Genomic DNA, 10,743 nt, shown 5'->3' with positions numbered 1-10,743 from the left:
CACCGCAGAGCTTTAGAAACACTCCTGTCTTTTCTTTAATCTATTGGCATTCTAAAGCCAGTTTGCTGAACAAAGGTTCTGGCAACGTTGATGATATCTATAAAATTCTTATATCAACAGGACGTTTTGGAGGCAGAAAACAAAACAAAACAAAAAAATAACACTGGTCTAAGTGCTTAGCTGCCAACATTTCCAGAAAATCCGCTTTATACTATACTTATATAGCCGTTGTATCCAGGAACTAAAGGAACAACTATAGAAGTATATTTCTTGTATTGCTAACTATGTCACATTTGATATACATTCATTCATAAAGGTCAATTAAAAGATATATACTGCAATGATTATGTCTGTATTACATGGTGCAAAGAATAAAACATATTTTAGAAGAATCCCAAATTTATAACACTTGTCACAGATCTTAGTTCAGCAGCAGCAGTGAGTCAACATGCCAGGGCTTTAGCACAACTCTTCTCTCTTGAGTTTATCAGTTGTAGGGAATCTGCTTGAGGAAGTTGCTGAAAAAGCCACCCAAACATAAAGAATGGCCAGCCAAATAAATTCCCAAGGAAAAAGGGAGCCTAGGTTTAGAAAAGATTTGGCAATTCTTTTTTATTAAATTTATTAGGGTAGCACTGGTTAATAACATTACATAAGTTTCAGGTATACAATTTTATAACGCATCATCTGTCTGTCGATATCATTACCCCTGGAGAATTCCATTTTTATGATCAAAAAGTGTTCACGAATGTTCACTGAGTTTATGGTCCCATTCAAGTTTGCTTCAACACATAGTGGGCCTCTGAATCATGTTTATTACAAGTATTTGATGAGCTTGATTAAGAAAAGACAAAAACAAAACAATTATCAACTGGCGACTTTTTGATCATTGATAGATGGGTATCTTCAAAGTGCTTTCTGTGTACCTGAATTATTAGGATTGAGTTCACTGACCCTGTTCTCAATTTGATCATTTGATGGAAGACTTTGGATTATATTAAAATAGTGTGCCTTGAGCTACATCTTATCCAACTTCTTACACCTAGATCTCTTCTGGACAGAGGCAGAAACCATTTGTGGTCTTTATTTGGAAATTTTCAGAAATCCAATTATCCAGATTTTGAAGCTGATCATGACCAGCTAAAGGCATAGTCTTGGAAATCCATTAGGTATTTACTTACCTACTTCCACCTAAATCTACACTATGCTTTATTATTGGCCAAAAGTCTGAGCAGAAATTCCCTAGGGAAACTTCTCCCATCTTTGGACTCCAATAAAAACCTAACCATCTCATAATTTCACTGCCACAGTAAAAGAAAAGTTGTGTGTAATGTTTTTCTCATTGCAGCGGTTGAGAGCCTCGCCTTTGTTTATTCAAATCTGGAGAGTCCTGCTCCTGCCCTCTCTGTCTTTATTTCTTTGGCACCGTGAGTACAGAATGCCCTAGAACCGTGACCACGGGACCTCCCTAGGTTCCTGGAGTGAGTTGCTGACTGGGTTCAGCAGTAATGAAAGCTCCAAACAGAGCAAAGTCAAAGGGCTAGGGCTGCTCAGGAAAAGTTCTTAGGATTTAAAGCCACTGTATAATAGATTGGTTTCTTCTGTGTGTGTTTCTCTATAACTGGAGTGTACGTAAATCGGATAAAACCTGAAGAGAAAATTTTGCCTGGTGGGATTTCTTTTAAATTGTGTTTGCTGGGAGGTACGCCAGACCGAAGTCTTTTCTTCCACAGTGGATTCAGTGCAGGCAGTAGCCAGCTGCCCTTTCCCACCCTTTTCATTCACACAGTTCTAAGGAGAGAACCTACTTTTGTGCTTGCTGCTCATTCAGCCCTCAGTCTCCCTGCTGAGCCTACCAATTAATGTTAATAATTGTGGCCAGAGTTTAAGGTCTGGACACGGGAACACAACGGAGAAGATGGATTCATTTCAGGAGCTAGACTACTCAGAAGGCATCTGACAGAACCTGGAGGCAGCAATTCCCGAGGCTCAATAATAGCCTTGGGGAGTTAGAGCTTCAAGTTTGGAAACTTTCTCTATCAAAGCCTTTTCATGTTACATCCATCAACTCATTCAACTTGCCTCAAATCTTACGTGCAACAACTGGAGTACATAACAAGGTCAGGCATTTGCTTACACATTTTCAACAATTGATATATTTATCTTAAAATACTAAAAAATACTTGCAGACATTTAAAATTTTATTTCTATATCTGGAGACAGGGTGAAAACTTTTGAGAAGCTCATAGTCCATTTCATTTGTTTTCACACTACCATTAGGACATGTTTAGTAAAGAACAACTATAAATCTCTCATTTTTTAAAGAAGGTGACTTTACGGCCCAGCGATATGAAATAACTGGCTTTAGGCTAGATGGTCAATAGGATGGCTGTCAGGAACCGTGTGTTCCGGCTGGAGGGAGCACGGTGAGTACTTAAGTGCATGGGCTTTAGCACCAGACTGGCCTGGGTTCAAGTCTCAGCTGGCCGGCCTTAGGCTACCTAACCTTTCATGCCTCCATTCCCCCCTCTAAAACAGGGCTAGGAGGAGTTTCTCACTTGGAGTTCTGCTAGGAGAACGAGATGAGCTAAAGCTTGTCAAGTACCTAGAACAATTCCTGATATGCACTATGTAAGTGTTTATTAAACATAAAATGTAATGGGATGGTAAAGCCCTTCTGTTTTGCTCTTTATCTACTTACATGATCTGAAAAAATGTTTCTTAGAAACTGATTTGCACAACATTCCTGGGATGTTGGGTAAGTGCAGGAGACCCGGGGTGGTGTCTGGCTGCTTGTCAGAGAGTGCTGTGGTGCAGTCATGACTTGTAAAGCTCATTACGTAGTTCCCCGTGCCCAGCCCCAGAACTCATTGCTCACCGTAATTAAAACAGGCTTCTCATCACTCGGTGTTAATGAGTATCATTGCCTCCTTTGATCGGTGTTCTTGCTTCTAGAGATGGATTAGTATTTCCGAAATTGTAATCCAAAAGGAAAATAAGCTCTTTGTCTATTCCGCACATATATTATGTAGATGTGACAACTACAGAGCTATAAAGAAGCCCACATATATGTTTAACATGCAAATTACATGTGAAAGGTAGCTCAGAGGCAACACACACACACACACACACACACACACACACACACACACACACAGGGGTCCAAACTCCAGTTTCAAAACTTGTAACAGAAACCAATGACATATTTATGTTATTAAGTCACAGACATCACATTTACAGATGTGTATTCTACCTCGAACAGGCAATTTACACACACATTCACACATATAACCATGTATCTGTATGATTTTATTGATTTTATGATTTGATACCTATGATTTTATTCTTGCTTCATTTGTACTGCCCAGTGACAAATAGTCCTTCAAATGAAACATCACAGGAAAAAATTGTGGAATTCCTAGGTCACAGTTGGAGTACAATCAGGCTCTGGATCAATTCCCTAAATGCCAAGTTGTATTTATCCTTATCTTCCTACTTCATCTATGTAGATGTGGTTTTGTTTGGTAATTACAATGGTATTTTTGAAACGGTATGAAGAAGGTGCAGAGGTGGGCGAGGGTACTTCTGCATGTGCATATTTCAGGAACTCTGGCATGCCACTGCACGTCACCAGGAGCCCTCCTTGCAATGACAGGCATGAATGTGGGGAATGTCAGAGTCCTCTGTGCTTCCTCCCCAACATCCCTGGGGGGGTGGGGGTGGGGCATGTCCTAGAGCTCCAAAAGGAAAAACACATATTCCCCTATTCTCATGTTTCCCATGGAGAAATGAATAGACAGCGAATGTCTTCAGCCTCCACCCCACCCTCCACACCCCACACCCCACCCCTTACACCCTCACCCTCCCACACACACTCCCCAGCTCACTTTCTCTACCTCCTGAGAGAGATGATTTGTCTGACTGGTGAGTTTTGAAGGACATGTTGGCAGGGCTGGGCTTGCCCCTTCTGGGATTTCCTGAGCAGCCAGCCTGGCCATGTGATTTTCTTGTTCTTCATGATGTGATAACCTTAGCAGGCACATTTCTGCAAGGGGAAGTTCAACCTCTGGGGAAGGTGAAGCATGGAATTGTTAGGAATCTCTTTGGCCTCAGATCTAAAGCTAGAGATGCAAATCAGTAATAAAGATGACATTTTAATCTTCATCTGTTTATCTCTCTGCCTTCATTCTTACATAGTTTGAACTCAGCAATCTCAGTTTAGACCCCTAAAATACCTGACATTGCAGAATGATGAGTTGGGATCATGAAAATCACACATTTGCTGCCTTCCTCACCCCGCCCCCCAATAATTCTGTCACATAGCATCTCTGATCAAAAAGCTCTTGGGCTAAGCCGTAAAGGGAATATAGAACCAACAGAGGAATCATGGGAAAGAGAAGGCCACTGATTCAGAGTGGGGAACAGAGAGATAATTTTGGATGTCTCTCTGAGCAATGCTGCTCAAATTCCCTTTGACTTGGAGGAACTTGACCAAAACACAAAGATGGAAAGACCCAGAAGATTTTGAGGAACCTAAACTACTCTTTTGGGAGGCTAATCAAAAAAAATCTGTAACAGATGCCAATGGAAAGACTCTCCCAAGTAACTCAGGGGTCTAATCACACCTTAAGGAGAAGCAGTAAGCCTCATGTTATTGCAGTAGCAAGGTCAACCCCCTGCAATAATGACAAGGTCATATTCTGAGACAAGGGCAGCAGAAGCAGTTGCTAATTAAAGTTACCAGATGGCAGAAAGCAGCATTAATAGTTAAAGCAGGAAAACTTGAGCATCTTCTGGGAACCAGACAAAAGATGGGAGAGCACTTGGAATGTTACTTCTGTTGGCACTAGAAACCTTAACCCTGTCCTTGTGTGTCTTTCAGCTGGGGCAGCCTTCAGAGAGCAGTTTTAAGTTTAGCCTGTGTGGTACGTGTTCTCCAAAAATGGTCTCCCAGTGAACTATGCCTCACAGTACCCATGCCCTCGTGTACTCCCTCCTCTTGACTTCTATTGGTTCTCACAGAATCAATAGGATGCAGTGAAAGTGATGGTGCATGGTTTCCAGCGGTCCGTCAGAAGGCTTGCAGCTTCCACCTTGGTCTCTTGGAACATCTACTCTACTAACTCTGACTACCCTACGGCTTTCATGCTGTAATGAAGTGCAAGCTAGCTGCACGGAGGGCGCAAGAAGCCCCCGGCTACTCAAACCATCTCAATCTAGGGACCAGACATGAGTGCAAATACTCTTCAACTTCCAGTAAAGTCTCCAGATGACTCCAGCCCCAGCCAGAATATAACTTGAACTGTCTGAGAGACCCCAAATTAGAATCATCCACATGAGCCCAGTAAATACACATATTTAGGAGAGATAAGAATAAGTTATTTTAAAAACCATTGATTGTTTGGGTTTTTGGGTTGTCATCTACAGTGGCAGATAATGATACCAAAAGGGCAGGTGTAAATGAGATTTTTTTTTTTCAAATACATGATTTGCTATAACAATATTTTTCTGCCGTAGAAATATAAAAGAGTACTGCATCTAAATAGGATACTTTCATTGAAAATAATGAAATACCATGAAGTTGGAACTGTCCTGGGAAATCCCAATTCTATGGTTTCCATAAGTTGCATTGTACAAATGTAAATACTGCGGGAATTCAGAGTTGGGGAAAGACCACCAGAGGTCAGAGAAAGCTCTGTAATTAGCCACCCAGTTTCTGCCAGCATGTAGCCAGGCCGATGGGCAGATGGGCCTTTTTGATCTACTTAAATTCCATAAAGCAATGTGTTTTGTGCGTTAAGTATCATCCCACTAATATTTATTCTACCAATGGTTCTCAAATTTAATGCTCAGAAAAACCATCCAGAGACCTTGTTTTAAAAAAAATGCATCTTGTTAAAAAATGCAAACTCCTGAACTCTCTCTCTAGAGATTGATTGAACAAGCCAGGGTGGGATCTGTTAAGCAGCTTTAACAGACACCCCAACGATCCCACTTCGGGTGATCCTCAGACTACGCCTCGAGAAACATTCTCTCATATCAGGGAAGGGAAATGTTTGTTCGCCCAGCTGCCTTGTTCCATAACTGGACTCCCCTAACTCAGCATCACAGCGATAAGTCTATGGCTTGCCAGAGTTCACTTAGACAGCCTACCTGCTGGAGCAGGTGGGTGCCCATCCACAGTCTCCCATGCAGAATCAATATCTCAATACCACCTGTGATTCAAGGATTCGCTCGGCATTTTGGCCATCTGGACAGAAACTCGCACAGCAGACCGTCATAGGATTTCCAAGAAAAGCGCTTATACAGCAGCAAGCTTTTGTTCAGCAATTGGCTGGGTTTTGTGCTTTGACCATGAGTTACCATTTTTAGAGGTCAGATTTTTTTCCCTATATCAAGATACTGTCTTTTAATTCTATAAAGATTAGCTATTCTATGTGAAATATTCTTGTTGCTACCAAAATACCCTGAAAATTGCACTGGCTTCATTTGAATAGAAGGTATGATAGGAAGGTTATATTTGTCTTCATGAATAAAAGTAGGACAGGTAAAGCCATTGGTGATTTATTATTGAGATGTATTGTTGTTATTGTTGCTGCTGTATTGCTGTAGCTTTATTCATAAAATAATCTCATTTCTGAGCACATATGAAAACATGAAATACAGATTTTTCTCCTCATTTACAATATCAATAATTCCAAAGCTATTCAAAGGGCTTTTTATTCCATTCTAAAGGTACTATATTTACAAATATTCGTCTAAGTGGAACAGACAGTGAGCGCTCAAGTGCATCGTGCTGACTCAATTCGGTTGTAATAATTGGAACCAGGAGAGCTTGTAGGTAAAATATTGGACTGGACCAAAATAGAAAATCTTACAGAGCTTTGTGAAAATACAGTGGTGCTTATTTCAAAGAGCCATCCATACTGGGAGAGGAATTATTTGCTATCACGAGTTATTACAAGTAATGAGGTGAAATAAAATGGGAAAATGTAGGGAGCCTATCTGACTTCCTAGTAGTGAGACTTATTCGATGGTGAGGTATGTTCTGCCAAGAAAAAAAATCCATATCAAATGAAGCATTGAAAACCAGCATGGACAATGCACTAGAAAATGTGCCATGAAATCCTTCCCAGACAAAGGGGAAATGAATGGACTAACCAAACTTAATACACCCTCAGTGCTCCATCACATTCACCCTATTTCAGCAATCTAGGGCCTAATATTCCTAAAGAAATCATTTATTCCTATATATATGTCAGCACAGGTTACTATTAAGTCCAAAAATCTACAGAAATTAATTGTAAAATTGCTGTGGACCGGTGAAAGTGGAGGTACTAGAAAACATCCAAGTAGTTTAGGCTTAATAAGCAGCCCGTAACGAATCACTAGGCCTTGCCACTATTAGACTCCACCTCATTTCCCTCTGCTCTCTTCCCCCAGCTTTCCATAGTAAGGTCCACACTCTCTTTAAGCCTTGTCTCAGTCCATGGGCTAATTTAAATACACTGCCCTCTCACTTCTTCCCCTGCCCCCAATCTGAGGGGACTTAACATTAAGTCCACATTTAGGCTACTGTTCTAGAGACTCAGTGACTACAGTTGCACCCACGGGTTCCTTGTCCAGAATCTTGAATCCTTTCTCACAATTCCTTATTGCCTTAAGTGGACATCCATGATTGTGTTGGCCTTATGCCCAAGTCCTAAATAATGACAATACTTTTGCTGGTACTTCCTACTGTCATTAGCCATGGCCCCAGGGTCTTGTTCTTATGACCTAAGATTCTAAACCCTTCCACCAGTGTCTCCTGTGGCCCTTCTTAAAAAACAATGTACTGTGTCTTTGCAAGAACACCACCTTACTATGAGGCTGAGAGTATAGTGGGGTACATTTCCAAAATGTAGGTCCAAATTTGTCCAAATGAGTAAGATCTTAGTGGTCCCTGGATTTAGATATATTTGCCCAATTCCTTTCAAGTCAAACCTTTTCAGATTTAGGCCCTGTTCTGTTTCACTATCCAACAAATCTGTCTTCTCTTCCTAATTTCATTTTATGTCTCTGCTTAAGCTTACCTGGCCACTGAAGAAATAAGGGTTCTGCCAAGTTCTTAAGGACCTGTCAAGACCTCAGGGACACTTTACACAAGATCTTTTACACCGTCAGATTCTACCTCGACTCTAATCTTTTTATAAGACTCTGTTCTGCTCTAACTCTCTCTCATTCCTTTCTCTGATTTCCTCTTAATTTATCTCCTCATTTGGAGGCCCATAACCCACCTATCTTTCAATGGCCCCCAGTCTCTCTTGGCTGTGTAGAGTATGACTGCCAAATAGCACATGTAAGCACAGAAATTTTCAAACAAGAGTATGAGATATACAATATGTCACACTCAAACTGGAGAGTTAGATGGGAGGAAGGCATTCCCAAAATAAACAAATTTAATTCAGGCCTAAAAAGTCTAGTGTGAATCTGAGTTTAATATAATTGGATTTGTCTTCAATGTAAGTGCTCAAGAAGAAAAATGCAAATAGCCACTTATAAGGGTGGTGAAATTAAACAGAATGCTAACATGCAGGACTGATGGGGGTGATGGAAAACAAATGCTTTCATGTATGCTGAATGGAAATAGAAAGCAGTACAAATTTTGGAAAAAAGTAATTTGGCAATATCCATTGAAATTTGAAAGGTGCATACCTTTGAAATGCAAATCAAAACCACAATAAGACACCATCTCACACCCATTAGAATAGCTATTATCAATAAGACAAGTAATAACAAGTGTTGGAGAGGCTGTGGAGAAAAAGGAACCCTCACAAACTGCTGGTGGGAATGCAAATTGGTGTAGCCGCTATGGAAAACAGTATGGAGTTTCCTCAAAAAATTAAGAATAGAATTATCATACAACCCAGCAATCCCTCTTCTGGGTATCTATCTGAAAATTTTGACAGCATTTATTCATAAAGATATATGTACCCCTATGATCATCACAACCTTATTCACGGTGGTCAAGACATGGAAACAATCTAAGTGTCCTCCGATGGATGATTGGAGGAAAAAGATGTGGTTTATATATACAGTGGAATAGTGCTCAGCCATAAGAAAGGATAACATACTGCCATTTGTGACAGCATGGATGGATCTTGAGAGCATCATGCTGAGTGAAATGGGTCAGACAAGGAAGGACAAGAACAATATGATTTCACTCCTATGTGGGATATAAAACAGAGAGCAACAAGCAAAAAAGCAGGACAAACAGACAAACCTGTAGACACAGACAACAGTATTGTAGTTATCAGAGAGGAAGAGGGGTAAGGGGCATTTGAAGAGGGCAAAGGGGATCAAATATATGGTGATGGAGGGAGACTAGATTCTGGATGGTGAACACACAATGCAATGTACTAATGATGTGTTATGCAGTTGTACACTTCAAACTTACATCATGTTATTAACCAATGTCCCCCCAATAAATTTAATTTTTTTAAAAAGGTGCACATCTTTGATCCAACAATCATACTTTAACAAATATGTGAGTGCCTCATCTGTGTTAGGACTAGGAAAATCATACTGAGCAAAACAAACAGGTCCTGACCCTCATAGAGCAAGTATTCATGAGGAGACAAATTAATCAAATCACCAAGGATATCAATGTTACTAAACCACAACTGTGATGCATGTATAAAGGAAAGGTGCATAAGGTACATATACAGGGGACCTGATCACATCTGCAGGGTCAGGAAAGGCCTCCCCAAGAAGTGAGATCAAAGAATGAGTAGGAATACACTGAGTAAAAAGGAGGGGAAATATTCCAGACAGAGAGAACAGCATGTACATGCATTTCCTCAATTTGTTCATTTTTCACCACATCCACCCCTAACATCCTGGTCCAACAAACCAAGCTCATTCCCATATTAGCATCTTTGCATTCTCTGTCCCCTTTGCCTGGAAAACTCTTCTCCATGATCACTGCATGATTGACTGACTACATTTCCATTCAAATCCCAACTATAAGAGACTCCCCTTCAGCAAGGCCCTCCCTGCCTGTAAAGAGGAGCCAGTTAGCCCCTCTCTCTTGTATCAGCTTCGAGTTATTCTTAGCATAGCAATGAACAATTACTACCATCTGGTATTTGTCTTGTTTATTTTTGTGTTTGCTTTTTGTAAGTCTTTTCCCACTCTACCCCCTCTAGAATGTATACTCCATTAGAAACAGAAACCTTGCCTGCCTTTTCACTGATATAACCTCAGAGTCTCAAAGTAAACCAATAAAAACATTCTGCAAATGGAGGGAGCATGGGAGAACATTGGAGAAATTGAAAGAAGGCTGGTGTGGCTCAAAGGCAGCAAATGAGGAGGGAGGTCAACCAGACTACAGATGGAAACTTGATTAGAGTAAGGCAAGAATAGATGGCAGAACTCAATTAGGAAGATATTACAGTGATGAGAGATGGTAGTAGCATGAACTAGTTGAATAGCAGGGGAGATAGGGAGAAGTGGACAGACTGAAGAAACAGGAAGTAAAACCGTGCTGGTGATGAACTGTTTAAGGGCAGTTATTTCTACTCTGCAACTATTTGGATGGCAGTATCATTCACTAAGATAGAAAATACTGGGGAGGACTGTGTTTGACCGAATTATAAGTTTGGTTTGAGATAAAATGAGTTTGTGGTAGTAGGATTTATGAGTCTAGGGTCATGAAGGGAGAGATGGGATGCAAAAATAAATCAAAGGTAATCTATAAAGTAA

At 40.5% G+C, this 10,743-nt stretch overlaps 1 pseudogene; it reads left to right on the top strand.

Annotated features, from left to right (window-relative positions):
* The first annotated feature begins 2,373 nt into the window (after positions 1-2,373).
* Positions 2,374-10,743, top strand: part of LOC148754860 (protein S100-A11 pseudogene) — a 31,477-nt pseudogene continuing 23,107 nt past the window's right edge.

The sequence above is a fragment of the Rhinolophus sinicus genome, chromosome 17, assembly GCF_057876585.1.
Source record: "Rhinolophus sinicus isolate RSI-liver-muscle chromosome 17, RSI-T2T, whole genome shotgun sequence".
Classification (NCBI taxonomy): Eukaryota; Metazoa; Chordata; class Mammalia; order Chiroptera; family Rhinolophidae; genus Rhinolophus; species Rhinolophus sinicus.
The sequence above is the reverse complement of the archived record's forward strand: the minus strand, read 5'-3'. Positions and strand labels throughout refer to the sequence as shown.